The sequence below is a fragment of the Dicentrarchus labrax genome, unplaced genomic scaffold (assembly GCF_905237075.1).
Source record: "Dicentrarchus labrax unplaced genomic scaffold, dlabrax2021, whole genome shotgun sequence".
Classification (NCBI taxonomy): Eukaryota; Metazoa; Chordata; class Actinopteri; family Moronidae; genus Dicentrarchus; species Dicentrarchus labrax.
In genome coordinates this window covers 5,388,739-5,416,538 of record NW_026136703.1, presented here as the reverse complement: position 1 = coordinate 5,416,538, position 27,800 = coordinate 5,388,739, and the positions used below count along the sequence as shown (strand labels likewise).

The 27,800-nt window shown below is 38.9% G+C and overlaps 1 protein-coding gene across 2 annotated transcripts in view; it reads right to left on the bottom strand.

The window, feature by feature from the left end:
• The window catches only part of LOC127360122 (leucine-rich repeat and fibronectin type-III domain-containing protein 2), a 134,423-nt gene that overhangs the window by 89,891 nt on the left and 16,732 nt on the right, over positions 1–27,800 (bottom strand). The window lies entirely within an intron of this gene.

The following is a 27,800-nucleotide window of genomic DNA, read 5'->3' as shown; positions in this document are numbered from 1 at the left end:
CAGATTCTCACAAATCAGATGAAATGAGGCAGTAGAAACACTACCACATTTGTCCACAGGGGCTGCCAGAATCAATACAACATTTAAGTTCTTTATAGCTGCTTTAAATGGAAATGTCAACAAGCTGTGGTTTTAATCTGCATTAGGCTACTTTCTGTAGCGTTCCTCTGTGTGTATGAAATGAACAACAAGAGTTGATTAGTGAGCTTTAGAGGTGCTGCAGAGCGGAGGTGCTCTTGATGTTTGAACTTAAGCTTGAACCAGGCAAGCTGATTCTCTGTTTCCAGTATTTATGCTAAACTAAATGCATACCAGCTTCACACTTAGTGTACACACAAGCATGTTATTGATCTTATCACCTTACTTTTAGCAAGTATTTCCCAAAATGTCGAACTATTCCTTCAATTTTTTGTCTTTGTTTATGTTTGTTGTTGAAACTATAAACATTCACAGCGGTTGGTGTCTCATGGTGTGACAATACCAGGCAATCAGTAGGGCTTTTTCAAGTGGTAAATCCGAGTCTGACCACTCAAAGGGCTTTACACTACATGGAACATTCACCCATTCACACATAATCAGACAGTGATGACAGAGGCTGCCATGCAAGGTGCCAACTGTTTATCACCAATCCCACTCAGCCACCTCTGTTAAGAGTTTAAAAGTGTTGATTTCAAACTATGTTGACTGGGACAACTAAAACACTGTTGCAGAAAAACTTCATAATCTGAAATGGATTCAATCTATTATGTGTATTTTAAGAGGTATGAGCTTGTTTATAGTGTTGCACCAACAGCTTTTTTTTATTAATAAAAACAGTATTTTTAGAGTGCACCTTCAATCATCAAGAAGGCCACTCTAACCTTGAACCCACTGTGGAACCCAACCATGCTGCCCTACAGGTCCAGAGATGAGGTTGCTACATCACAGAGCCTAAGGTCAGCATGATAATTGGGGGCGCCTCTTGTGTGACGCTGACTTTGCAAATCGCTGCAACGTGTCTTCGGGGTAGGTGCCTGTGGTGTACATCACTCAGACACCAGCCAGCTCCACTTGGAGCTAAGTGCTGTGCCAATTATTGCGTGGCACTGCCATCCATATCTGTTCTCATGGAAATTCATAATTTATGACACATCCTCATTTCTGCCTCTGGGGACCTGAATGCTATTATCCTGCTAAAGTGAGATCTGATTGGGCAGCTGCTATCTCAGTTGCTTCTTTGAAGTAATTTCTTCAAGTGTCCTTATATCGTGGCTATAATGTATCATCGTTGAACAGGACAGACATCCCAATGAGCGAGAGCAACACCAGCTATCCTTCTCTCAAAATGTACAGTAAAGCTCTGGCTGAGAATAACAGCTTTAGAGTGTTAGTGCTGAGATATTTGAAAGCATATATCTGTTCATGGGCTCAAAGTCAGCCCCTCCATCATCCTCTGTATTTTGTCTTTCTTGTTGTAAAGAATGTCCCTCCAAAATAAAGAAGAGAGCTACTCTCCTTTATCTTTTTATTTTATAAGCTGCTCCTGTGCTTTTGACTTAACTTAGTTCAATGATATGTGTGCAAGTGCCGTATATACAATTCACATGTATTTTATGAATGCATCATTCAACGATAGTAAATTAACATTAAAAAACATACAAACTCATACACACCATTAGCATTGAATTATACCATTGATTTAGCTTTTAAGGGTTCTTCTAAATATTTTTATTCACCTAAAATGTTTATTAGGTGGAATTTTCGACTTCAATCTTAACACTAGCTTCACATTTCAAATGAGACCTATAACTTTTTAACCAAAAAACAATCATTAGCTTGATTTTCTAACCTACAATATGTTAAAATTAGCCTTCTCTTTCAAACAGAGAGTGCTTAAATCCATCCAATGCTAATTGGAAAAAAGCTACAGTGTGTGCTGTTATGCCTCTTGGTTACCTACAGCTTTGTCAGTTAGCACAGGATGAAAGGTTAACAAGGAATGTTTCACTGCATCATTGATTAACATGTGAGTCAGCAATCATCGGTAATGTAATGAGTCATCTTGGCAAGCTTTCAAGAGTGGCTCATTTCTAAATATGCTATACATTAGCTCTGTCGTGTAGCTTTTATAGAGTGGTAGTTTTTATGTTAGTGTCTTTTCTCTAGCTGAGTAACAGTTTGTCACTAAGCAGCTGTCCTTTCTTTGAATAGAGCAGTGAAAATGATGACGTGTGATTGTTTCACTGCTGAACAAAGACTTGATTGTGTTGTATGATTCACACAAGACTGGGACATCAAGCTGTCATGAATAGATATTGTGGTACACTTCAGTTTTGGTGGACTCTGTGGATTTTTTTTGTAGTACAGGCACCTGCGGAATCAAATTGACAATCCAAAGCTTTTGTGTTGACATCTGTTAAAGAATTTACCTTTGTGCTTTGCCTCGCCTGCCTTTAGTTATTACCTGAGTCAATACCACTAAATAACGATTTTAAAAACATCTTACCTGTCAAACCCAGTCCATTTAATTCAATAACACTTCAATTGCAAATGAAAATTGTCTATCTGTCAAAATGGGATCTGAACTACAAAGCAATGGATCCAGCTTTGTACTCATGGCTAAGAATGTCATTTTTTACAGGCGGCTATTAAAATATACACGATTGCCTCAAAAGTAGGACAAAACCAGTTAGCCGCATCATGACTGAAATGGATTTCAAATCTGAACCTTCCTCTTAAGCCCTGTAAGACCTGAAGTCACGACCTCACAAGGGTGTGTGTTTGATCTCTCAAGATTTTTATGGTAGGAGACAGGCTGTGTCTACTTTTTTATGCATTGGGGACTTAAAATGCATTTGCCCACCAAGATTTCTGCTGGGCACCCGCAGCAGCAAATAAACACATCAGCTTGAGTCCATCCCCCTCCCTCTTTCTCATATTTTCCAGTCTATTGCCTGTCATTCCACTGCCTCATTTAAGCTTCTCTCCCCTCTTTGCAGGAGATAGAACTCCATTAGCAAAAAAGGTTGGCTGAGAAAAGTTGCAGGATTGCACCAACTCTCTCACTTGCTACTTACTTGTTACTCCCAAAGGTGATGCCATAATTCTTTTCTCCCCTCCCCTCCCCTCCCCTGTGAGATGGTAAACTTTAGGTAGAAAACTTTGCTGTCAAGTTTTATTTATGTAGACCAACATCACAATTTGCCTCAGAGGGTTTTACAATATGTACGTATTCAACACGCTCTGTCCTCAGACCCTCAATTCAGGTAAGAAAAAACTAACCCTAAACCTCACCCTGAGGAAAAACCACACAGAAGGATCTGTCTCCCAGGATGGACAGACATGCAAATACATTGAGTCTGTTTTGCTTCAGAACAAAGTTGAAATTGTAAATGGAGGTAGTTCTAGCAGAGTACTTTTTCCTTTACATTTATATCATTATATTTACATTTACACTGTCTCTAAAGTGTCTCATTTCGTCACTTGTGAGATCACGCTGGTACTATAAAGTTCAGTTGGTGTGTCAAGCTTGTCTAAAGGCAAAAATGTCCATGCCTGTTGAATGAATGAATGGCCACACTGGAAGGTGGGTCACAAAGTCTGTCACTGTGGCCTTCCTCTAGCAGCACTGCACTACACTCTGATCATCCTTCAAGAACTCTTTATAATCTTGACAAACAAATCGTACGCATCAGGATAACGGCATTTTTTCGCACAGTTTCTCCTTGAAAGCATTCTTGGTGTCGCACACACAAGAAGTCCGTAAAGTGGTTGTGAAAAGAATGAAAAAGAAAGCTTGATAGAGAGATTCAAACATCTGGTGGAACTAAACTAACAACTCATAGACACTAAAGGTGGTATAAAGGTCGGGAAACCACTGATTTAACCTTAAAAAATTTTGTTTTATAAGATTTTCATGTGTTTTATGTAAAATCTTAATCTGTCACATACATAAACGTAGTGGAGTAGCAGCAAAAACATAAAATACTTAGAAAATGAAAATACTTAGAGACAAACGGATAATTTAGCCGTTGTATTTGGTAATATGTGGACACTCAGGCAGTGTTGGTTAGCAAGTACAGCATTATTCTCAACTAAATGATCTGCATTCATATCCATACTAATGGGCGGGGCTTAAACCAGACATGGGTGGTACCTAAGCTGGAAGTGGGCATGGCTAGCTGGCAGTTGTTTATTTAAGCCTGAAATTGATATGGGTTGATCAGAAGTTGCTATATTTATTTGAAAACTACTTACAGAACAGCCTCAGAATTGAGGCTCAGGGTAATGTTTGATCACATGATACAGATACAGATACTGATACATTTTACTCTAATGATACTCATACTCATAAAAAGTACATTATCTGCACCGGATACTTGTTTTAGACGACTACTCACTCAACCCTAATTGGTAGTCTGTATAGTTGACTTTGAATTTTGTATTCTGAGAGTCCAATGGTGCCTATACATATACCACTGTGCATGGTGCACAAGTTCTCAACGACAAACTCTCTCGCCCACTCACACTTTGTCAATGAGCATGTTTACCTGGCTGTTGAGCTCCTTATCATATCATTTCTTATTGCCTGACAAATGTGCAAACAAAATAGACATTTCATTCACGGTTACATTAATATGGCAGCTGAGAAGCACAGGAAACATTTTTGTATTGGCCTAGGGGCAGCTATCCACATTTAGTAATTATAATGCCACCAAATGATATATTATTACACTGATTGTAATGCAGAAACAAGTTATTAGGTGAAAGAAACACTTGTTCCTTATGTTATCAGGGTCTTTAAAGACATTTTCACATGCCATATTGTCTGATTCTCCACAGTGGTGTTAGCGTCATAATCTAACACACCACTCTGAAACTGTGATGTACTGACGCAACTGGCCTCAGGTGTAAAGGAACTTATCTCAGCCACACTCTGCGTTATTGTTTTATCAAAATACAACTGTGAATGGACTGAAGCAAACTAGGCTGCTACAGTGAGCCACAGCAACAGAGAACATTGCCACAGCCATTGCCAACCCTGGAACTACATGCAAGATTTAAAAAGTTGTGAATGGGTGGCTATCTTACTTTAAGAATGAAATAGAAAGTAAGTCTACAGGCCCTTCGGTCTATTCAATATAAATCATACACATATGTTCCACCTGAAAGCATCCATGGCTTTATACTCCAAGCATACTCCTTCAATCTCCTGGGTTTTTGGCAGAAATGGATACACCTGCCTATGGATTTACTGTGTTCTTGGAAATTTTTTGATCAAAGGTACATCTTCCAGTCTGCTGCCATAGAGGCTTTAATACACACAGCCAGCCATGCACACTGACAATGATGCATGCAGGGTTTAATGTGATTTCCATGTTCTGCTTGTCAGTGTTACCTGACAAAGACCCTGCGGATTCATTTGGATCATGTCCACCACAGATCCGTGGAAAGTGTGTGTGAATGTACAGACAGATCACAGGGCTCCAAGCACTTCCTAATGGGGTAATGGACATTTTTTTCCCCACAAACCGAGAAGTTTCGGCAGGGCATGCCACAAGTGAAAAGCTATAAAAGACCAAAGTGAACTCCATTTAAAACTCTTGATTTATGAGCCAACAGCCAACGCTGTGTATTAAGCCAGGGGTTGTGTTAAAAAGTACTTGAGAACTACTACATCCACTGACCCAACATATGCCCTCTTGGGTCACAGCTCAAACTCTTCTCACAGTCAAGGACCTTGCCTCAGCTCGTCTATCTCTCACTCTTAACTCAGTATAAAGTAGGAACATCTTGTGACGGTTGAACACAATCCAACCAGCTTTCTTTCCTCTTCTGTGATCGCTGGAATGCTACTCAGCTCATGCCACGAAATGACATTTCTGTCAGCAGGATGAAAAAACACAGGGTGACAAAAAAGTATATGGTGTTGTGTGCTCTGGCAGTTGCTCACAACCTACAATGAACTGTCAAGCCACAGGGAACTCTAACCTCTCTGTCCCAGTGTCCCAGCGCACGGGCAGACAATGCACAGAGGAAACAGGAGGAGAATAATGAGGAGGGAAGGAGCAGAAAACAGGTTTTTCTGTTTGATCAAGAGCTGAGGTCAAAGAATTCATTTAAATGGCTTCGCTGAACAGCACACCCAATAGCAGATCCTGCTGCAGTCACACCAACACACAAATACAAACACACACCTCGCTGCTGCTGCTGCTGCTGACTGCTCATCATTAGCAGTCTGTGCCTGACAGTTGTTGGAGACTGCTAGAGCAAAACACATTTAATCCATTCCTTTTTCTTTTTTTAATTGTCATCCATAGATAAATGACAATGCAACACATCTCTTTAGTCAATCCAATTAGCATTCTGTACACTGCACAATCAAGGAACATGCCACTTAAAAATGTAAACAACATGCTAATAGACATGTGTGATTATGACGCTCTCTTACCAACCCATGTGAGCTAGATATTGTTTATCTTCAATAATAATAAAACATAGGCTGCCCCTGCTTTATTGCCCATTTTGGTTCATTTTATTGAGTGGAGACATGATTACAAATACTGGTTAAGTGGGAAACGCGCTATGTCATTTTTACATGAATCATTTTATGATTATCAATTGTGCTGAGGGGAAAAACCTTTTTGTCTATACAAGAGTAAACACTGTATTTGCTCCATTTCAGTGGAGTGTTATTTTAAGAGGAAATATATGTTTATGATTAATGAAGAGTAATTGCTAAGATCTGGAAAAGAAAGGCAAGGTCATACAAGTTGTAAACAAGCCTACTTATATTGCCTGTAATAATCCCTTGTTTTGTAGGAAAACCTCAAGTTGTATGACTATGTCTTTAAACTTCGATGGATCTTTACAATGGACTATATGAATCATTTTACAGCTGGTTTTACTTTCTCTTTCAAGTAAGTTTGACTAACCTGGAAGTTTATCACTGTCACCATATTTTAACATCTCATGTAGAAACACTTCAACATGATGGACTCTTGGAAGGCGACTGCGGCGTCTGTAGGTAAAAACGTTTCATTCTAAGGTAACAAACGATTCCTATATTCAGGTCATTATACACTAATGAAAACATATGATGTATGTATGATGTTATATTCCATTTCTGTCAAAGACCTGTCTGACCTTTAAATGGCATTCATTTTGTGTTATTTTTGGCAAAACAAAACAGCAATATCACAAAGTACTGTAGTGCTGAAGAGATGCCTTGGCTCATAAATCTTGTTTTACAGATGTAAGAAAACATGTTTGTCCTTAACAATGATCATATCATCATCATTTACATTTTTTTTCAGTGAAAATGAAAATTGTGATGCAAAAATGATCATTTGCACTAACTGTGAATCATATCGCAATTGCAATATTTGTTGAATTAATCACAAAATGATTTTTTTTTATCATATTGTGAAGCTTTGACTCTGACCAAATCCGACCCGGTGGCAGGCATTCTTCTCACTAATGGTCTTGTTTTGTTTATGTAGGTCATATAGAAGCATCAGTATTAAAATGAGACTGTTTTATAACCAGTTAAAAACTTGTAGTATGTAACCTAGATAAACTAGTTACACTAGTTCAAAGTATTTTCTAGTCAAAAAAAAAGAAGTGATAAGGCCTTAGTTAGCTTTACAAATCCAGGTTCTTTTTGGGTAAAATGTGGCCAGTTGTAGTCATTGAAAGAAAGTGTTCCATCATTTTCCTGTGATGGTCTCGTATGTCGGACCAGACTCTTTCCAATGCGACATTCTACAACAACGCTTCAGCTTACACCCACTGGAACTGAGTAAAGCCAACAATGTACAATTGAGACATCCATTTTATGGTTGTGTGCCTTTCTCCACCCTCATTACTGAGACACCAAGAATCCATATGCCTGATTCCCAATTATAGTCACATTAGCACACGAATGCCATCCATCCAGCAGACACAGAAAAGGACACATGCATGCAAACATGGACATAATTCACTGTCTTGCACGTAAGTCACCACTCTTTTAATCACTTACAAAACAAAACCCATCCATGTCTGTGAATGCAGCACGCAGATGCAATAATCATATTGGCTCTAAGTGCCTGCTGTGACTTTCTCTCCACGTGAGGTTAAAGTCATGTGCCTGGCTCTTCTCATTAAGCTAATTCAAGGCTTTACTGTGTGGCCAGCTTTAAATCCCAAGCTTAAGAACACTACGTAGCACAAAGAGGTAATGAGGGGTGAATCTACTTTGTGATGCCACGAAAATGCTTCCATGGGCCCTGCTACCATCTTAATAAGGCCAGCCTTTACTCAGCTGGCATTGCCAGTAAAAGGTGCCAGTACCCAGCAGCCACCTGTTTATGCCCATAGGAGGCTGTGGATAAGAGGAAATGTGCCTTCTGCTCTCTCTGGTCGCAAGTCAACAGCCTCCCATTGCCCTTAATCTGTCCTGTGGAAAGTTCTCATAAATCCACATGTAGACTTTCTAGGGAAGGCTTAGTCGTATATGACAGCCTCATCTTCTACACTTCTATTGTTTTTCTGCCACTATTGTATCCAACCTCGGAACGCTGCAGGTGCATAACGGTTCTTTCTTCCCTTTTCTTTTCTCATGTTTTCACTCTGCTCTTCCTTCAGGCAACCCAAATTGAGCCAAGCTTGGCAGTCAGAAAAGCAATTTGTTAAAGGACTGTGGAGTGCTCTCGTCTAATGTTTCATTAAATTATCCCTATTCACCCGCCTCTAGTCTGTAGTAAAGCCTCTTATGGCGGCACTGGGATTTCGAGCAGCGGGGCCGAGGTCAGTTGCAATCTGATATTTCTTTTCCGTGGATGGAGAATGTTATGGAGCCACTCCAGCTGGGGATGTAGGGGTCAAGGCTTTGTTTTTGCCATCATATGTGACACCATGTTCTTCCAGCTGCCCAAGAGAGGCTAACACAGACAATTAGGGAGCTGATGAACATGAACTACAAAGCATGCTTTACTCTGTTTCTTCAGACGTCAGTGTTTTGCTGCACATAATTATTCTCAGGATCGTTGTTACTGTAGGTTCCTTGCATAAAGCAGCTCATTATTTTTTTAATGTACATCACACACACACACATAGTGTGAGGAACTTTATCTATTTATCTCCCCCAGATCTGAACCACATCAAGTCAGCCCATTCCTATTAAAGTGACACTGTATTAATGAAGCTAACGTTGCTAACCGCCCTGCACTTAACGGCCCCTAACATGCAAGTGTGCATTTTTCAAAGGCAGCATGTCACACAACATACTGCTGAAGGTTAACATTAGCATTAACTACCTGCCCTCTTTAGTGTACAGATGTCAAGCTTGGCCTTTCCCTTAAGACAGAGCTGTTAGCATCTGTAAAAGCGGTAAAGCTGTTGCTAACATAGATGCAGTGTGTCCTCCGGCAGCTGTTTCCTACAGTTTGCTTATCAGAAACAGAAATATGCTTCCAGAGGGCCTGAGGCAAACTGTATCTCGGAGGGCACATCACACACTGCACCATGTACCTACAACATTACTCATGGATCCTATTTAATCTATAATGGATTTGTGCTGCTAACCACCTGCATGTAAGTTTCATGTCGTTTATGTTAAGTCCTGTAACTCAAATGTGCTCTGAGAAAACTGATCGATTTGTGTTACGTTATACTTTTATAGCTGATTTACCGACAAAATGTTCTTTTCACGCACATTTTCTTGTAGTGTAAGCCAAATGGCACTCCCTTTACTGTACGCATGCAACACTGTCACCCTGACTCAATGCATTTGCAATGACACATGCAGCCGTAATGGATTCTCTCATTTGAAATTAATGAACCTCCATTGGAGAGTAATGCACTCCATGTATGATCCTACATTAGTGTCTGGCCTGTATCGTGTGTCTTCCCTACTGTGGAAGCTATATTTTACATTCTTCCAACTTCTGGTGGTAAAACCTAGACCAAGTCCCACGCTCTCTTGCGTTTTTTGTATGCACACAATGCATGTTGGCCTCTTCCTCTGGCATGCATGAAGCTAATCAGCTAATTCACTACCACACACACTAAGCAGCTCAAGCACATTTCACTACCACACTAACCCGTTCAGAGTAAGAAGGGTAGGCGTGGTGGCATGTTTCCTAAGATAGTGGCCCTCTTTTTCTCTGACTGTAAACCCACAACACAATAATTTCTCTTCCAGTTAGTACATGTGTGGTGTGCTAAGAACAGATTTAACACATGACACTTAATTGAAGGACAACAGCAGGCACTTAAGACCTGCACCACAATCCCCTATTCACTGTACAATTACTCATTGCTCTTTAAACCTCCTTCTCATGCAAACAAGTTGAGAGAGAATGACATACAGCAGTCTGACACAAATACAATATAGTGAGAACATATGAAACCTTGGAAAATTCTTGAATAACAATCTGTCATGTGCAGGAAACCCTGCTGATCTTCTGCACATGTGAACAAGGTGCGAATGTTTTACCTCACCAATTAAACACGCATATGGCTGCCATATGTGCCTTTCTTTCACCCCTGATAAATAAAACAAAGGTCCTGGGTGGAGTATAAAGAAGAAAGGCATTCATTTACCATCTCGTTTTTCTATTTCCATTTATTGTTGTTGAATAGATAGATTCACAAAATAGTTTAATTTGGCCTGAGAATTATGCCTGCAAACATCACTGAAAACATTCATGAACAAGTAATGACTTCACCCTCTCTGCCCAGTTACCGTTTGCCTCCAGCTGTATTGTCTGTTTTTTCCTTTGACAGTTTTCTTTGAAAGGCAGCCAAAGCCAAGTAAGGCCCTGCAGTGAGTGCCCTTTAAATCAGACTCCTTCTGCAGACTGCTTCCTTGTATCTTCTGACCTTTTGTCAGTACAGAAGTCATTGCTTATGTATGTGTCTGGCAGGCCGGACACTTCAGCAGTTGCTTTGCTCCGGGAAATGAGTGACAGTATGGAGCAGTCAAGGAAATTGATGCACATCTGCTAGGTGGGCTTCTGAATTTTCTTAGCTTTGACGTTTTTTTTTTCTTAAGAAATGACTCTCAAGCGGAGAATACAAATGCTTGCCTCCAAGAAAATAGTCATAGTCAAATTATCAGCAGAGTAGTCAAGAATCATCAACATCCAACATTTCCTAAAGCCCTAAACACACTCAGAAACAATCATAAGCACCAATTTTATACTCTAGATCTTTTCTTTAAACAGAAATTCCTGTCTTGCAGTTGCTTTTAAAAGCCACTCGACACAATGCTTTCTCTCACTTCTCACTCGGTGAAGTGTAAGATTATTTGGCAAACCATATTTACACCACCCCCGTAAGCAGCATCTGTTGCTACATTTCCCACAGTCACACTGTTTAGCCTCACCAGACATCCTGGGACTAGGGGAATTAAATTGAATCTATATCGTTCTTGGATTCAATTAAAGTAAATGGTTGATCAATAACTAAACCTTTTCAGAGTGCTTTCCAGAGGAAGAAAAAAGTCAAATATCAATTTGAAGCAGATGGAGTTAATGTCAGGATTGGTAGAACTATTTCATACCAGTTAACTGGAAACTATAAACATCATTTGATTGTCTAATGTGAAATCATTTTTATAGAAATCAACCAACTGACCCATTTTGTCTTTCAGGTATTAATCTGTGATATTGTCCTGAAACCCATATGGTATGTCTGAACAGTCTTAGATATACGACGTTATCCAGACTCTCCATAACTTCAATTGAATCTGTTAGCCCATAATCTCTGTAATATCTCAAAGAATATTTTAAAGAAAGAGGATTACAAAGTTCACATTGTGAAGCAGTTTTAACTTCATTACATGTTAATTTTAAGCGGCAGTAATTGGTATTTTTTATGTTAACAATTGGTCAAATGACAGTATAATGTGAAAAACGTTGCCCTTTATGAAGAACCTGCAGAGAATTATCACCCAACTCTCCAGTTCCACCTCAGCTCTGTGGAACATTTTAGCATCTTTCAGCTATTGGTTTTGCTTTTGTACTGTTTTGGTTCATCATCAACCTTTTTTTTATCATTCAAACTCCAGTATGTTGGAAATGCAGAGATATTTTTATTCTGTTCCTGGATATTTTCCAGCCCTGCTGGCTCATAGCTATGGCCTTGACATTTGTGTGGTTCTGGGATTTAATTTGAGGAAAGTTGGCCTTTACTCTTACGTGCCCTTATAAATCTTAAAGTGTATTAAATCTAATGTGCTTGAATTTCAAATGCATTATAAGAAATCATGGTGTATAATGGCTGCAGCATATCCCCCAGTGGCAGCAGCCTGAGCTGCTACCTACAGAATGCAGCTGTGAAGTAAAATGACCCATGTGGGTTTATATGATATACCATATAGTACTGTTGCTGTTAGCAATTAGACCACAGACTTATAAATCTTTATATAGATTGAGACACAGGCTTTAATTTGCTGTGGTTTTCCTGATTGCATTCTCTTGTTCTGTGTACGTTTCAACCAAAGTTTTTAGAAACTGAAATATAGACTATGTACTAAAAACAATTTTGACAAATTTCCGTTTGGTTTTAGAACCTCCAGAGCACTACAAGTCTTTAATAATCTACTGTACCACTCCTGGGAGTCATTCTTAACCTTAGTACTTAGACCTTTCACTCGATTACCTTGGAAAATGCCACTGCAGTTACAGAGAGTGTTTTGGTTCATACATTATGGACTGCAATTGTTGTGTGTGTGTGTATATATGTACGGTGTATATATACACACACACACACACAAACAATTGCACCCATAAAAGCAAGAAAACCCTCTAACCATGATCAAACTAAGTATTGCCTTAGTGATTTTAAGTGTGAGATGGTCCAACTTCTGGCTAACTTAAAAGCAAAATGTGCAGTTGTTTTATTTGGCTTTGCAATGTTTAGCTCCTCTGTGGGTTAGAATTGATTTATCTGAACTGTCAACCGCAAGGCTTTTGCTGGACTATCATCAAGCTATATCTCTGACCTTTATGAGCCTAATTACAGGCTGAGATCCTCAGGCAGGGCGCAGTTTGCAAATTCAGCCTGACAATGAAGATTGATTAGGCTTCAGTGTATCAGTAGAGGAAGATGCCCGAGGAGATCAGGCCTGTTTCTACACTCGTATCTTTTAAATTACTCCTGAAAGCATCCATCCATTATCTAAGCCCGGTTATCCAGTGCAGGGTCGCAGGGGGCTCAAGCCTATCCCTCGTCGTGTTGGGCGGGAGGCGGGGTACGCCACCATGGAGAGGTCAACATACTATCACAGAGCTAACACAAATTCACACTCAAATTCCACTGATTTAGAGTGTCCAATTAGCCAAGACTGCATCTTTGGACTGTGGGAAGAAACCAGATTACCTGGAGGAAACCCCTACAGACACACAGTGAACACAGTAACCCCTCACAGAGAGGCCCCAGGTCACCATACCACTCCATTGAAAACTTACTTATGTTTTCAATTATATTTTAATGCTAATATTACTTTGCATATGCAGTATTATCTTACTGTTACTACTACCTAATACCTTACTTGTTTTTTATTTATATCCCAATCCCATTTGGTGGGGACACAAAGACATAACATAAGGGAAGATTAAAGGCACAAAAAAAAATGCTCCCTCCATATTTACATATCAACATACAATCTCATCAAAACAAAAGAAAGGAAACAAACGTGCCATCTTTGCCATAGATCTTTACAACAAAACTCTTAAATACAGACTCAATGTTAAAACCCTCCTGCCCGCTATGCCCTTTACATATAAAATAAATATAAACCATGACATTGGGAATAGCATCAAACTATTTTCATATTCCCCCTCTCATATTTTAAACATGAAGAAGGTCTTACAGTGTCCTTTGAGTAAAGAGGGGTTTTCAGGACCTTGGACAGCGACCTTTACAGCGCGCGTGAAGCTGCTGTATGAGAGGTCATTAGTGTCCAGCAGTATCATCTGTCCGCTGCTTCAGCTTTCAACCTCTCATTTCCTGTTCAGCTACATCCCTACATATGAAGACCCATCTACTTAGCACAACTTTGCTCTGGAGAAGTAAGTGAACTCACTGATTCATCTGTTACAGTAACTGACTGTTGAGTTGCTGGTTGGATGAACAGACCTTAAGTTACTTGTGTGTCTTAAAGGGGTGCTCCGTTGGTTTAATATAGCATGTCCAGGAATTGGACAACTTTCAAGGGACAGAAATAGAAAGAATAGTCAAAATCCAAAGAGCAGAGGCAGACCTATCTTGACTTTTAGTCCCTAGTACGAGTAAAAAACAATGGAAACACTGAATCTTACACTTCCCATAATGCAGCTTGATATTGTATTTCCTTAGACATAATATAATAATAACATAATAGCTTTTCAATTATTTGTTTAAAACCTTAGTTTCATTTTGATTCCCACTCTAATGAACTTTATTCTGTTCTTTTTTCTTGTAATCCATCCATTATAAAATGTCAGATTGTATCTCATTAGCTGAGTCTCCACAACACAAAGCGGTTAGCTGTCTGACACAGAGGGTGCGTAAAGGGCAGACAGCTTACTGTCACAATGCGGCTATTAAAACATCAGTCTCAGCTTGTCTTTTAGGCATCTTAGTTGCCTGTGTTGTGCAAAAAGAAAAAACAACTTAAAAACTACACATGTCCGACTACTTAACACTAAGCCTATCCTCTGAATTGGTATGTTTGCTTGAAGTTGAACTGTAATTAGAATAATGCTATGGTATCATATGAAATCAGTATGTATGTATGATTGGTGTTTGCTTTGACTTATTTTGTCAAAATTGCAATTACAAAAATTAATACATTTGTTTTTGTTCATTTTTCTGCAGTGATAGTGCCCCAAATTTTGGATTTTTAGTGACCAGGGATTTGTATGCTTACATTGTTGATACTGGTTATTTGATGGAATAGCTATGTGAGGGGACACTAAAAAGGAGTTTGTTACAATGTATTGCTACAGTTTCAATGCACACACAAAATGTTAACAAAGAAAAACTAGACTAACTAGCTTCCACTCAGAATCTATTAAGCCCAGCTTGCTAGCTTCCTCTTTCTAGAATGGAATACAAACTTAACAATGGGTCTTTCCAAATCCATGTTTGAAAAAAGTGAAGGCACTATACTTTTTTTTGGTTTGCTTTTGAGTTTTTGACTACTAGTGTTCTGAAAAGCAATGTTTTGATGGCAGGGTGCCCATATAGTCCCCATGTTCCACAGAAGCACAGATAGAAGGAAGCACATGCACTCCAGGAGCAAAGGGATGATACATATTTTTGCTGACTGCAAAAGCTGGTGTTTCATGTAGTAAGAAATGTTTGCAAGGATACAGAGAAATTATTTTGGCGAAAAAACACTGAATGTAAACAAAGAAACACTCAACGGGGTACATTTAATTTGTTAGCAAGTCTGACTCACATGTTACACAATCACTCAATAACACTGTTAGCTTACGAGCTCATTCCTTTGTTGCAAAAGCAAACACATCTCTAATCCTGCACAGCCTACTGAGGGACTCTGAATCCTTGACTTGACCTCCACAGTGAAATAAACTGGTAGAAGAAAGCTTTTCTTTTCACTCCTCACTTGCATTCCACAAGCACATGTGATCACTCTTGAATTAAACATACACCAGTGAGCTCTTACAGGGATCCAACAGGCTACGCCTAGCAGACAAATCCCAGTCCAGAGATGTGTGTTCTCCCTCAAGGCTTAGTTTATTCATCCATAATTCCTTTAACCTCAATTAGACATCTGCTGACTATAAGAGAGCACATAAACGACTCTAAACGAGCCAGATTGTCTGCAATAGTTGAATAAAATGCAAACTGTATCTGCCCTGAAGGTCTTCCATTCACTTTGGAACAATGAAAAACAAAAGGCTGCATGATACCGGTGCTCTTAACTGCCTGTAGAGGCTATGTGGCTACATGGAGCCTTTTCAAGAACAGTCCAAACAGACTATTTCTACTTTCCATTGTGCATGAGTGATACAAGAGAAAGCCCTTTTACCCTTTTCCCTGTTAGTAGGCATACAATAACCAAATCAAACTTTGTTTAAAATTGCAGCTACCTCTGAGTTTTGCAGCAGTTAAGACTCTGCCTGGGCAAGAATGCAATCCCTTTGTCTCAGCTCCTCCTTCTTAACCTCCATGCTAAACACCCACAGTGCATCGAACAGATTTGGACTTAGGCTCTTTTGTACCATTATCTCTGAATGTAAAACTGAACAGAGAGGGGAAAAATGTACCAAATATTCCTCCTCTGTGCAAAAAAGTAAAGTGAACATATGAGCACACTTTCAGTCCTTCTTGCTTTTGATTTAATGTGAACACCAATGTACAAAACGGTTATTTCTACACCACGAGCAGTTAATAACATATAAAGTTTACATTTTATTTTCATATCCAGTGTACCCAAGTATACCCATGGAAGAAGTGATATCAAAACAACACTAACAGTCTACAGTAATGCTAGCAACTCTGCAAGACTGTACTTAGCCACAGTGGTGATTTGAGGTAATGCTAGACATACTTACAATTACAATGCTAAACAAACAAAAACAAAAAGAAATGTTTAGCAGGTTTAATGTTTTCCATGGCTACCATCTAAGTTTAGCATGTTAGCATGCTAAAATTTGCCAATTAGCACTCCCTACAGCTGAAGCTGCTGGGAATGTCATTAGTTTTGCTCATAGACCAGAATATTAGATACATTCAATTTTGATCCAATGATGGCGCTAAATGGAAAACCAGATGATTGTTAAAGGTTGTTCCTAAGGGAAACATCAATATCTGTACCAAATAACATGGAAGTCTGTCCAATAGTTGAGACATTTTACTCAGAACCACAGCCTCATGGTGACACCAAACAAAAACTGGGGGATTCAAAGTCATTAGGATTCATCTTCGGGGAACTGTGATAGTCTATTCTTGGCATTTTATCTAATAGTTGTGGTGGACTGACCAAGGAGATCCAAACTGTCCATCTATTGAGTCACGCCGATAGCTTGGGTAAAGTGTTATGGCAAAGGTTTAATGTTTTGGTTGATTAGTCTCAGGTTGTCAACTTGTGAGGTACAGACACAAATGCATGTCAAAAGGAACACTCTTTATCTCTTTAATTGCCTATGGGACAGTAGGTTGGTAAGAGGTACAGTACATCACATAATGGAACAGCTGGTTTCATTACACCTTCCCTTGGAACCTACAAATTTCTTTACACATTTATACCCTTGGGTTCCGAACATTAAAAAGATCCATTTAAGCATATAATGTGTGATGTGTGTTTTACAAACAAAGAAGCTGATAGCTCATAAGTAGAAAAAAAGAAATAAACCACCTTGTTGATCGGTGGATCAAGGTAATGGCATCTGGTAGTAGAAAACAATATTATATAGATTATATAGATTGAATGTTTTCCTGTTTTTAAGTAGTTATTATAGTAGTGATTCCATAGAAATGATCAACTAAACTGACCAATATGATACTATGATATTATTGTGAAATCTTGGTCTAATAGCCACACACCATTTACACACCCGTTTATCATCACAAATGATGAACCCGAATGAAAAGCATGCAAATCTTACACAGGAAGATATGAGATGTATGGAGCTAATAATAGACCCAGTCATTAATGGCAACTCCCAAGAGCTTCTACTAGATGAGAATAATGAACACATTCTGAATCCTTCTGCTGCAAATTTCTTTCATCCTTCAAGCTTCATACATTGCTGGATTTTTTTCTGACATCTGGGTGAACAGAAATGATTGAGGCTTTGTCACAGAGCACAAATGACCACAGCATTCAGAAGAACGGAACATGTATAAAAAGGAAATGGAATAACTTCATTTGTTTGTATGTCAAGATGAGCACAGAGCAAACACCTGAGGTCCATGTCTAGTGAAAGGCCAACACATGGTACCTTTCTGGCTGCTGACGTAATGTCTGGGCTCTGTTGACCATGATACACTGCAAGCAGTCTGACAAAGCCAGGGGAGACGCAGCAAGTCAAACTCTGAGGCCTGATTCATACAGAGACAACGTGGCTTCAATGTGTAGGTAACAACCGGAATCTCAGACAGATTTTGTGGTTGTGATTTATACCAATGCACTGTTAAAGGAGTTTGGGCTCAATCTGAGCAAGGTTTGTCAATGTTGTGATGTGGTGAAGCCTGCTTCCATGTTTACAGAGGCACCCAACTCCTATTACGACTACAAATCTAAAATAGTTAGATATGATTTTAGAAGAGGCTAAACACAATGACATAGGGCAGTCACACTAATTTAATCTATTGAGTCAAGAAAATTCAATACTGGAACAAAACCACAAGGAAGATAAAAGCCTTTTCATTGTGGCGATTTAAAATAAATTGATGAGGACTGTTGATCTGGTTGATTTATTCGCAGTGACGTCAAGAAACAGAATGAATATCCCATCATTAGTCGTAGGACTGTACATCGTGTGGCACAGATAATGTCTGTATAAAAACACAACTGTTAAGCTCTGGGAGAAAATATACTAAATGCAGAACAATGGGTATCCTCTCTTATCATCCTTAAGATTATAGTTAAGCATTATATACACACATTCACAGTCCATTGTGGTAGGCTGTAACATCAAGAGCTAATGGGAACACTCATAAGAGCCCATCAATTCTGGCAAAGACTAACATTTTTCATCTTATATTCAAAAGATGTCCGCTGGCATTCTATCACTTTGTCACTCCTCCTGGGACACTGCCACAATTTCCCCAACTCTCAAATGAAAACAAAGAAAACAACAACAGATCACTCTTTCTTTACCAGATCAGCAGAGTTGCCACCTTATATTGTTTAACGTCACACTTTTGCATCTTCCTTAATAAAACCAAGCAGGCAGCTGGTTGAGTTAAGGTAGAAGGAGGTTGCAGGAGCAGTAGAATGCGTGCTGTCACCTGTCAATCAGTGCAAGCTCAGCCGGGATTTCAGAGATGGTTGAAAACATACAACACAGGAAAGCTGGTTAAAGTTGAAAGAGGCTGTTCCTAACTGTCATCTAGCTACACTGACGGTTCTTATTTGTCTCCTTGTAGCCATCATTATGTGATACAAATCACATTTTACATTAAAACTGAATCCTTTTTGCGTCCTTGCTTTCGTCGTATAGAATATAGGGTAAATGGGAGGGTAAGTGAGGGTAATGGTGATTCTGTCCCACTACTTTAATTAATTGTGATGAAGATTATTTTTCACAGATAGTTCTGATTTGTAATATTCTTCTGTTTTTATGAAAACAAAAATCGTCCATTTATCAATCCATCCCTGACTGATTTCCAGGGTTAGATCTCACAATCACGTATATCAATATTGGCTTGGAAAATTAAGATATTTAAACTCAAAAACAGTACATTATTGAAGCACATTAGTAAAGCTTTGACTAGAAATATCTAAATCTGTTTTTTTGTCTTTTTCATTGAACTTAAGCCTAAAACTTGATCTAAAAAGAATCCGTAACAATTCATTAAATTAATTTCCATTTTCTAAACACACTCTTTTTTTAATTAATCTTAATGAATGTGTTGAAATTCACAGCTGGGGTGGCCAGTTAGCCAAGACACCCTTCTAAATCTGACCCTGTTGAATTCTACCATCACAGTTCATTTTCAGTAATGGTCAAATACAGTATGAAATAAAATACTAATATATAAAGGGTGTATGAAGGTTGAGACCACCTAGTCCCATAGGTGTTGTGAAATGAGGATTTCTGTCCATATTCTGCCATTTCAAAACCCTATTAAGAAACAAAATAGCAGCACACTGCGATTCTCTTTTCTCCAAATGGCCACCCATAATCACTGCTGATGAAGAGTGTGCGATGTGGTGGGAAGCTCAGGAAGGAACAAAAAAAGCTAGTGATTGAACCTTGCAGCACAGTTTTTTTTTTCCTTTTTCTTTTCGTCAAACTATTATTTCCAAGGTCAGGAATGAACTTTCTGCAGAAAGCACGTTCATCTCATCTGTGGTTTCTCCCTCAAATCTGGCAATAGGATGCTCATTTATTACTTAGCAGCCACCATTTTGCAGTTAATAGCTGCCCCCTTTAACATGTAGGAGAAATAGGCCTGCTGGACAGTTAGCCCTATAATGAGTGTGTAATGATGGTGTAAAGCAGAGGTGGCTAATTTATGATGCATCAAGTGTTTAATCGTATGTTTAACAACGTCTCCTTATATAAACAGGCAAGCCTTTATGTGATACAAAGAGTGCTAACATTTTTACCATTGACAGTACATATTTAAAGGACAGAGCTTCCGGGTCTGTGAAGTGAAGCTAAAGCGCATATTAAAAAGTCTTAAAACTGCATTCTATTTAATGGCCAGCAGGGGGCAGCTTCATGGCCTGCAATAAAAAACAATACCATGCAGTCTAATGGAGAAATTACCCTACTTCTCACTTGATTTATTAGCTTAGTAAACAGTTTCCTAATGGGTTTATGGTCTTAATCTCTAATTTCATACAGCATGATGTTCATTTAGTAAATTATGGTCCCATTTAGAGTAGAATAGACGATAAAGCAAGGTATGCTTTAGGGTGTGGCAACCTTATGATTGACAGGTCATTCTCAGTGAGTCCGCCAGCTCAGCACACCAAACTCAGATCAAACTGTCAAACTAGGCAGTGCTGATCAAATTTGAATCAAGATTCTGTTACTTTGTTGACTATTTCTCACCTAAAATCATGCTGTTTAGCTGTAATATTAGATTGTTTGTGACCAGGTGAGCCTCCATTATTTCCTGCTACGGATGAGTTGAAACTGCGTAGGAGTACAACGCTGTTGACGTTCATATGTCATAGCGGCGGCACAGAGAACAAAAGTACAACCTGAAATTTACCTTCAGCTGTTAGTTTTAGATTTGCTGAACAAAACTCAAGAAAAGCAGCACAGTTGGAGAGCCAACAGTTACTGAAACACTGATCTCCGGCAGTATGGTGTCAGATTGGTATTTTTAGGTCACCTAATTAGACAGAGAGATGATAACCTCTGTCACAACCATATAACTTATCACTACTCTATTCTATAATATTAGGATAGGAATCACAACCAGGGCTAAGCAAAAGGTCATATTCTGTCTGTGAACTTGAAGTTCACTAAACTGTATATTTCTATTCAGACATAGCCTTCAGCCATAAAAGTTGCATGATTGTAAGCTGACCCTTTTATTGTGATATCAAGCACTTTCTGGCTCCCAGTTTGTGCGGAATTTCAAAAAAGAAAAATCTCCTCACAGACAGCCGATGTCAAAAACTCTGGCCAGTGCTCATGAAAGAATAAAAAAGCTTTCAAAGAATAAGAGCAGGTTACGAGCCCTGCCCCTCATTAATGTCTAATGACATGATGTTAACTTGGTACAACCAAAACAGTGGGGCTCCTCCATTGTTTTTGGTACATGTATTCCCAATCCACAGGGCTTTCTATTATTTATAGCAGCCCACATCCAGTCTTCAGAAACTGGCAGTGGATTTGAGTGCTGGGCATGCTGGGAAAAAGACAGATGACACCACTCTGCTGTTGTTGTCAAGCAATCCACTGTACGGTATACTGTTGACATGCTTGGTCTCTCTACTGGGAGAGAATGAGTGCTGAGAGGCAGCCAGCAGTCTGGCCACCACTATTTATTTATACAAAATATATATATACACACACATCTTGGACGTGTTTGAAATCTCTGACATTATAATACACAATACAATCTCAAGTATCTTCCCACTTGATACAGAAAGTGTAGATAAAGAAACAGTGTGGCACTAGAGAAGAGAACACAGGCAGCCCTTTTTATTTTAAATATAAGCTACAAAAACAGATCAATTTCCTATGCCTGCATATAATATTCTCTCCCATTCCAGGTGAGGTTTGTATAGCAGGAAAGCCACCATGATCGCACTATTGTTTTTATCCACTGAATTTCTCACACTGAGACAGATACAAATCAAGGACCGGCTGCTGGAACATAATGCACAACCAAATACATTTGCATGAATACATTCAATATGGTTATTTGCACATTCCCCATAGGCCTCTCACCAAACATTGACCTCAGACTCTGAGATCCATGTACCTTCTGTTTATTGGATTTTCCTAAATTCAAAACGCATTTCAGGACCTGAAAAGTATTTGAATCAAGGAGTGATATATATTCCTCAGCTGGTTCATACATGGTTCTTTTTTTCCCCCCATTTTTCTTTAGGAGAATGCTAAATTGAATTGGGGCCCTGGTATGTAGAAATGTGGGTAGGCTTTTGTATTTTCTGTATTTTGTGGTTTTATGACATCACATCGTTGTTATTACCTTAGAAACAGAGCTAACAGACATAGCACACACACACAAAATATTGGAAAATGATTTCATCAACCCAATTTATTCCCCAATTACCCACAATTCTTCACTTTGTTGTGATGAAGATTGGATATGTTGTGTTTGATTGGCTATGCAAAAATACTGTATGTATACTCATTTAATATTGCATTTCCATAAACTGGGAAGCTAGCGAGAGTAAATAAGAGTGATCAAAAATGAGTCACACCTCCAAAACCCTGGATCCTACATTTCCCATACTGCAAACCAATATTGTCTTTAACAGAATATCCCTGCCTGATTGGTCCTCAACTCCACGCCCCGGTTTATGACACAGGCTTTCTTGAATACATTTCAAGTCTCGTGCCAAAATTGAAATTGAAAAATGAAATCGGGTTATTTTTTGGAACTTTGTAAAACTCCCTCCATTACACAGCACTCCTCACCGGCTGATGAGTATATCAACCTATATGTTAAATTGGTGGAGTTCAAAAGAAAACAATGCAAGTTTTGTGAACAAAATATAAGGCCCAGCTTTTCATTTTCCCAGTGGAAAATCCAATGTATAGAATACCAGACCCTTCAGCAGTATGTCTGAATGTCCTACAACATTGAAATTCCTCTCTTGAGATGTGGTAATGAAGTAAGTACCAGCTGCTACTGTCACTGCCTTCTTAAATGTGGAACTGTCAAAAACTTGCAAAATCCAGTTTGGTTCTAAAAGGGCTGCGTTTAATCAATCAAAGCTTTTGCTGATTGCGGCTGAGATTTGTCTCCCAATTTTTACCCCCATGTCCAGTCTCCCTGATTGAACACCAGACTCTTTGTTATTAATCAACCTGTATGACAACTTGGATGGCATCAGTCAAAAGCTGTTTGGTCACCTCTCTCTAGAGACATCCACAGCTGCGTGAAGACATTTAGAATTTTGAGGCGTACGTCTGAGATCTGTATAGACAACCAGCAGAGAGGAAGCAATCGAACTCAGGCAAGCACCCAAGTCGGTCAAGCCTTGTTATCCAAGGGAAAAAAATCAATGTTCTCCCTTCTGAGTGGGCATGCTGCTCTGCACAGCGCTCACACGCTGCAGTAGTCTCAGAAGTAGCGGGGCCAGGCTGACTGACATTTAACAAGTCAGGTTAGCAGGGCTGTGTTAAGTGTAACGGCTAATCAAAAGTGCTAGAGATGGCTTTGAATGCAAGCAGTTAAGCTATTCTTTTACACTTTTCTTTTCTTTTCTTTACCACATAGCATTCATTTGAATAACTAGTACTTAGGGACTGTATGGAAATGATTGGGCTACGGAGGGAGGTTAAATCTTATATTTATTTTTTTAGAATTTTAAGACCGTCCTCAGCATTATTAATCATTTTTGGACCCTGCCCTTAAAAAGGTCCAGTATGTAACATTTAAGAGGATCTATTTTGATCTAGAAATGGAATATAATATTCATACGTATGTTTTCATCACTGTGTAATCGCCTGAATTAAAGAATCATTGTGTTTTTATTACCTTGAAATGCTGCAGGTCACCCTTCTCTGGTCTCCTAAAAAAGACAACCCTTAAAAAAAAAATGCATAACCTGTCCACTTTTCTGACCTCCCCTTCCCCCCTAGTAATTTGTGTACCGCCCCTTAATTCAACAGTAGTAATATGATAAGCATAAATTAAATCCAACAGTCATACCTTCCTGCTCTTGCATGGAGCAGTCCAATAGCAATGGGCTGATTACATACAGTAAATGCTTGTAGTGAACAGGCAGTTGTCCAGCCTGACTCCTGAGATTACAACTGTGTTCCTTGTGGTGTATAGTGAATATAGGACATAGAGTTCTATTGTATCAAATGCAAAGTGCACCTATAGCACTAGGAAATCTTTGGAGACTTGTTATTGAAATTGCTGATGCATGAGCATTTCTGAGACAAAGCTGCTGTAGGTAGAAATAATAGCATTAGGAGAGTTAAAGCTGAGTCGATGCAGCTAATCAAAGATTTGTATGGCTAAGAAATGCTAGTAAAATGTACAAAACAGAAAATTGCTAATATTGTCAAGCATAGCCCTATAATTAGGCTGAATAATGAAATCTATTTTGCAGGAAATAAAACAACAACTGTTTTTGCTTATGGTCTTAATTCTCCTTTTACCAGGTATTCCATGGTCTGGTCAATGTCATAAATAATAAAACAAACCCTGATTCAGTTCAATACACTCAGGGGTTTTGCTGCTGTTTTACAGCATTACTTGTTCCGGTATAACCATACCACTTGTTTATGGTGGCTTACAGTAGCTAACATTAGAAAACGTTAGAGCTATAATTGTGTAACTGACATCACTGAGTCAGTAGGTTTGAGAGAGTAGGCCTACCCAGCTGAAACGAGTAGGCACTACAGATAATGTACTTTTGATAAGAACGAGTGTCATCAGGGTAAAACGTGTCAATATCTATAAACACAGTTAAAAAAGTATAACTTAAAAAGAAAAACCTTTCAGTATATTCTGTAAATAGATCTCTTATTCTTGCTGATTTTATGACTTTGCTCTGCTTCTACTACTCTTACTTTCAAGTGTTTACCACTATCCAGCAATTGCAGGTGCCACTGTTTAGTACGTCTTATGACTGTGTTTATATACTTCACACAACCTATATTGTAGGTATTAACATCTTAACATTGAAATGTGCATAACAGGATGCTAAATGGGACAGTATTTTTTCTATTATTAACCATTTTTTCATATACTTCATACGTAATGTAAGGTTTTGTGGTGAGTCAGTTAATCTAATCCACCTTGTTTCTAGCTTTACACAGAAACCGCCACAGGCATGACCATTTAATTCATTGAGGCCCATACATTTAAACTGTCAGAAAAGAACTGCTGAAATTCTGGTTATACTGCACAACACTTTTACTACAATTAATTCAATAATTTAAATCTCTTTAGCGTTTGAACCTAATGAATGTGTCCTTGCACTGTTGCAATCTTCCGTTTTTCCTACCACTCAGATGTTTTGTCAGCCCATAGAAAGCAGTCAAAGACATCCATTCCTTGGATGAAAGCAGAAGTGAACAATGTGGCACTCACAAACTCAGGTTTTAGTTTTAGTTTAATGTGGCAGTAATTTACAGTTTAAATTAACACCCACACGTATGTTCTAAAGGATTAATTTATTAGAAAGTCTCAGAAAGTGTTTAACTTCTACCAATATGAGTGACAGAAAAGTTTCAAATGAGGTATAAGCTGAGCTCCGGGGGTGTCCCTATAAACCCCAGTCCCCCCTGATAGCATCTTAACAACAGCTCTGATAAAATAAATTCCTATAACCACTGGCATCCACCTCTTAGCTCCATGAATCATTCTGGGTTTGCTGAGAACTGCTATTGCAGAAGAATAGTCAAAATGACAGCAGTGTGATCCTCAAAGTTACAAGGGTTTTGATAGGTTAGGTTATCATCAAACTGCTTTATATCAGGTTCCTAGTATTGTACATGCTAACATTACCAAATGGAGCATTTGCACACCTGCACTATTCCCACTGTGACAAGTCAAAATGTCTGCTGTGAATGAATACAAACAGCCCAACCAGATTCATTATTGTATGTGGGGCTGAAAGATTTTCATTAAGTATATAGATTGTGATTAAAATAGCAAATGACATAGTTCTAAACAAGATACCTTTTACCAAGCAATCCTGTTTCTAGTTGAACAGAATCAGATAAAACAACATAATTGTTTCTTGTCAAACTGGGTCATCCTTAACTCACTTTATCCTATTATCAGGATAATTAGTGGTACACCATTACATTACTGCGGTATGCGAATATTATTTTACGACAAAAAAGGTTTACTATGTCATGTCCGACAATGTTTGATATCAGACCGACCCCTTAATGATACATTTGACAGCTCTGGACTTTAGCTGCTTAAGCTAACGTCAATGTTAGCTTCATAGACCAGCAGGATAGCCTCCTGCAGAGCTTAGACTATCAGAGTCTGGATTTAGAGCTTTAAGTAATTAGCTACAATAATATGATGAGCTTTTGCAGATTTTAATGGAAGAATGTAAACCCGCTATTTAGACCTGCATTTAACTACGTCATGCTAACATGAAAAGCCAAATGACAATGTGTCAATATGACAGGGGTCACTTGTAGTGATGAACCTACAGTAAATTCTTATCATATCCCCTCAAATTGTTGAGCTGTTTCGGTCCACAACTTCGCTGTTCTGGTTCACTGTTCACCGTTCTCATAGTGTTTACAGCTGCAGCAGGCAGCTGTTTTCAGTAAAGGAAAAAAAAAAAAGCTCTAAAACCCTACTGTAAACTACCTGCTCAGCACTAAACAGCCGGTAGACGCAGTTAGCAACTAGCTGCTGAACATAGTGGAGCATTTAGCAGCTAAAGATCCAGTTATTTCCCTCAGGAGTTGGTAGAGGCCAGAAACACGACTCCAAATGAATGCTAATGTTGCTCCATAGCTGCTGGATGTGTAAATAAGCAATTGTTTGCATACACGTTTGCTCTCAGCATAAAAAGGTGATATTTCAATCTCATGTTGACAACTTGTGTCTGCTAACTGAAAATCTGTTGTTGCAGGTTTTAAGCTAATCTTTATTGTAAGACAATAAACAACAATAACACTCAACACACTCAACACACTTTTGTTGAAAGCAGCAAGCTACACAACAAGCTACTCAGAAAAAGTAGCTTAACACTGCAATTTTAATACAAAAAACACTGAGCTAGCCACAAAGCTTAGGCTATTGCACCAAACTGCTTATGTTCTGCTCTGCTTATTGAAATTAAATCCACTTAAAGTATACGAATGTGGTTGAGGTTCATAGCCCAGACCTTTTTCTCAGCAGCCATTTTGACATTAAATAGCCGGGTAAACACAGGTGTTACCAATGATGCTAATTAAGGTTCTGTTCCATTCAGGTCAAACAGAGTCAAGAGAATCAGAATCAGAATTTGGTTTATTGCCACGTAGTTTTTTACACATACGAGGAATTTGTCTTGGTGCATTGGTGCATAAAATATACAAATCACACAAAATGGAGGAGGCTGCTATTGTTGGCTCACTGGTAAGGCCCAGCTACACTAAATGGAACGGAGCCTTCATAACACCCGTGTTTACCCTACTATTTCATTTGGCTGCTGTGAAAAAGGCAGTCTAACTCCATAATGTGCTTAGGCTACATACAGAGATGACTCTATGCAGAGATACATACACTTAAGTGCACCCACCCACATATTTGCATTAATCTCATACACAAGCAACTCTTGCATACTCACTGTCCTAAATGCTAATTTCTCATTTATCCAAACAGGACAAAGTGATCCATGCTTTGGGCGCTACCCTTGAAAGAGATAATTTGCTGCGCACCTGCCAAAGGCCAAGTTTAATCCATCTCCTTTCCATTTCCACCGTCACCAGTAAGTTCCATTAATGCTGGTAATTGAGCTCATT